This window comes from Heterocephalus glaber, unplaced genomic scaffold (assembly GCF_053883595.1).
Source record: "Heterocephalus glaber isolate CG9 unplaced genomic scaffold, H.glaber_assembly_v1.0 deba00001572, whole genome shotgun sequence".
NCBI classification, from domain to species: Eukaryota; Metazoa; Chordata; class Mammalia; order Rodentia; family Bathyergidae; genus Heterocephalus; species Heterocephalus glaber.
In genome coordinates, this window is record NW_028258357.1 from 15,141,559 (window position 1) to 15,145,706 (window position 4,148).

At 39.2% G+C, this 4,148-nt stretch overlaps 1 long non-coding RNA gene across 1 annotated transcript; it reads left to right on the top strand.

The window, feature by feature from the left end:
- The first annotated feature begins 1,492 nt into the window (after positions 1–1,492).
- LOC147823589 (uncharacterized) lies at positions 1,493–3,742 on the top strand. The gene is made up of 3 exons (XR_015443673.1): positions 1,493–1,601; positions 2,038–2,167; positions 3,031–3,742. It is a non-coding gene; the product is annotated as an uncharacterized LOC147823589 (long non-coding RNA).
- Positions 3,743–4,148: the final 406 nt, after the last annotated feature.

The window sequence follows — 4,148 nt, forward strand, 5'->3', positions numbered from 1 at the left end:
CACTGAGAGCTTAGAGAGTAAGTAGGCAATCTGTCAAAAACCATCCCTGAACCGAGTAACAGTGTATTCCAGGAGTTTATGTGGAAAGCAGGCAGCCAGCAAGTGACAGAGGACACGGGGAGGGAGCACAGTGTCCTCAGCAGTGTGACTGATAATGGCACAGGAACAAGCGCTGCAGTGCCAGGAGAGATTCGACAACACAACATGGTGCTGATCTGCAATGTGGCTACTCTACTGCGGACCAGTGGAAGTAAGAATGGGATGGGGAAGATGGAGGAAGAGGAGCAAATTAGACCAAGTCAGGACAATCTCCTGCCCGCAGTGCCTGAGGGTTTCCAGCAGTTACTACGTCAGAAAGGACAGGAGCTTTCTTTCAGAACCCTACTCTCTTGTCTTTATGTTTGCAAGGCAAATAAGGTTTGATTATTTTCTTTGCACTTATTACCTTTTATTCTTCTTTGTCATATTCCAGATTGAACCCAAAGCCTTCACACTGAGCTGCCTCATACCGTTTTTTAGTTTTTATTTTGAGACAGGGTCTCACTAAATTGCCAGATTGCCCAGGCTGGATTTGAACTTGCCAGCCTTGTGCCTCAGCCTCCCAGAGCTGGGATGACAGACTTGCTCTACCACACCTCGCTGCGCTTGGTACCTTATGAAACCTCAGGATTTAGGACATACACAGAGCTGATCATTTCTTAGACAAGATTCTGGCAAGTGGGCTCTGGGTAAGCAGCGCCTTCCCTCCATCATGGATTCTGTGGTCTAAAACATAAACCTCTGCTAATCAGAATCAATTAACCAGGACGTTTCAGTAGTCCCAGTTCTCACCCACACACTGGGATTTTGAAAACTGTAAAATTTTATCAGAAAGTAGTCAAATGTCAATAAAATAGGTGATGGTGATACTTAGTACATGAAAGAGCCTGAGATCTGTTTAGATCAATGCCCGGGTATTCTGGCACTAGTGTGGAGGCAGTTCAATCTCCTTTCCATGGCTCAAATCTGTAGCTATGGAAACTTCTATTTGAAGTTTATTATAATAAGCCTGAAATGATGACCTCAGTCATCAAAGAAAGACTCGGCTCTGCTCAGGATGGTGAATGTACTTAGGCTGGAAAGGGAACTAATAATGCACCTTTGAAGGACTTAGGAGGTTTAGAGCAAAGGGGTTCAAGGACATTCTGAAAACATGTTTTCCTTTTAAACTTTTAAAAATGAAATTCTTAAAACATATACAAATGTACAGAGGATGATACAATGATTTAGAGGTTCATGGGATTCAATTTTTAGGCCAGGCTCTTTTCTGGGTAGTGTCCTATACTTCCTGTTCTTCGTGTCACGAGGGCATAGGCCAGGTTGTCCTATCCTAAGTGATGTTAAGATTAATGAGTGGGCTCAGGTGACTCATCCTTCCATTAGAAAGTTTCCAGTCCTTTGATGTTTGCCGTCTAGATCCATTATTTCATTTAAGGGCTTGCAAAAGGTGGTCATTCCTTCTATATTTTTTAGTGGAAATTCTCCCATGAAGAAGAAATGTCTCTCATCAACCCCTTGTTTACCCTGAAACACAAGAAATGTCACCATAAGGCACTGGAAAGGTAGGATAAATGCCTGATCGGTTCCCTTTATTTATTAGCCTTAAGGCTTCTATGATGGAGTCCTAGCAATTGAGTTTATAGCCATCTAACAGATATGACCCAAGGGTTTATTTTTAAATCATTTGCTAAGGACATTGGTGGAAATTCTTTTGTCCCCCACTCTAGGATTATGTTATTTTTTTTGGATAAATATAACTGTTACCTTCCTACATGCCTCACTGCCGCCAACAAAAATTTGTAAAAAATTCTCAGATAGAGGTGACAGTAGAGGCATTGAGTTGAAGGAAGAGCTATGGTTTTCATGTTTGTTTTTCAAGATTTTTATGATTTGTGTTTAATAGAAGGACCTCCCAGACCTGACATTGTGAGAGTAGGATTGAATATAAATTCTGGACATTGAGAGGTGATGTATGTCCTCCTTTTCCCCTTGTGGCAGGCCTCTTGCAAGGATGCACACATGCTTATGATATATGGACAAGGAACGGCCATGGCAGTATCGTTTCTCTGCATTGGTCCACATGTATCCAGCCAAGGACATATTTGGTGTTGCTGGCATATGTGATCAGGTATTTTAGAAAGTAATAACAGCGTGAATCTCATAGGCTTTACCCAAGGAATCTTCAGTAGCATGGCTAGGATTTTATTCTGGAATTGGAATGACATGGAGGAAAAAGAAGTTATTTGAAAGAGAAAATAATTGTAATTGTTTACTTTCTGTTTTCTTTCTTTTCTACCATTCTTTGACTCTTTTCTGAATTCAGAGTATCATGACCACTACACAGAGGAAAGCTCAAAGCTTGTAAGATTTGGGTAAAATACTTGGTAAAATTTAATTCTGGGAAAGTGTTTAGATGGAAGACTTTAGGGAAAGGAATGAAAGGCAATACTAAAAAAAAGCTCGGAGGATAGGATTTCCAGATAAAGTACAGGTTGGTCAGCTGAAATTGAACTTTAGATGATTAATTTTTTAGAAAAGTATAGTTCAAATATTGTATGGTAAATACAGTACTTCTACTAAAAATTGTTTGTGTGAAATTAAAGTTTACCTGGATGTCTTGCATGCTTATTTGTTAAACCTGGCAACTCTACTTGGGTGGTTCAGGGAACCATCTGAGCAAGGCCTCAGGAAAAGTCAGGAGAGTAGAAGTAATGACCATGACTATTCCTGTGCAACACAGATTGCCATCAGTGCAAAGCCTGCTGATGCCTACGAGGTGTGCCTTTTAGTGGCCTCTTGCCAAATAAATGAGAAGCACAAGAGGCAGAGAGTTTTGCACAGGTCTGAAGATCCTCACTCGTTTCTCACTGAGCTGCTTAGTTATGTGAGGTTGTCACCTAGAAACAAGGAAGAGCTAGGAGCTGGGGCAGCTGTCTTTAAATTTAACCAAGTGAAACAGATGTTAAGCAAGATTTTGTTTAACTTGTTCAGATATCCTGTGAAGAGGACAGTGTGAAGCTTGCGTTTTTCCTGACCTGGTTGTAGAACTGGACACATTAAAGAAGGTATGAGAAACTCTTTGTTTCAAATATTGCAGCATGAAGTTGGTCACATCAAAGTCTGTATTTTTGGTGATCCCTGAGAAATTGGTGCTTGGGTTTCTCTGTACTTTTGGTGTGAGGATTATCATGAATGCCTAGAGGTATTCTTTTTCCTTTCTTAAAGTGCACGTTGTTCTGCTGACTTTGTAGAGTATGTAAATCTTGAACAATAATGGAATAGTGACTGCCCATTTATGTGATGTTGGATAATTTCATGGAGCGGTGTTTCTTACAGTATAAAGGACTATAATTTTACACCACTGCGCATTCAGGACTTTATGGTTTATCTTTTCCATATCCCTCTCCCTTTGTAAGCTATATTCCCTTTATTTCAACTTTGGGGTTCTTTAGGGATACCATTTTTGTAAAACATGTCCATTCTCACAGCTTCAGTTGATTGGTCCAAGGATTGTTAGTTGCTAAAATCTGGACCAATCACAATACATCGCTGTCCTTCACCCTTCCTGAGATGTCTTCAATATTCCTCCCTCCAAAATAATTTCTTTCTTCCTTCTATACTCAGTTTAGATTTCTAAGATCTGCAACCAGAAGAATACTGATTAATAAAACCTAGTATATTTTTACAAAATATATGCCATAAATCCTTAGTTTGATGCTTTTTTAAAAGCAACACTTTAAAGCTCAGCAGTCTACTCTTGAAATGTTACTGTTTACACTTATTTTAATGCTGAGCCTCCTAAAATGCTGTTTTTGATGGTTGTTTTGAGATTCTTTTTTTTTTTCTTCAGGAAACACTCGTATTATATTATTTGTACCATTTTCCCTGCACTTAATTCATAGTGGAATGTGTCACAATAATTTTTATTCACCTTTCCCTGTAATTGAGAGCAGAGACCAACCTTTCATTCATTTTAATGACTCTTTCAATGTCTACATTCTAAGTCAAAAATAGTATTTGTTAAATAGGTGAATAAATATTTTCTTGGTTGAGTGTTCTTCATAGACTCTTGTAGAAGTTTAGGTTTTTATACAGCCCAGAGAAGCTGT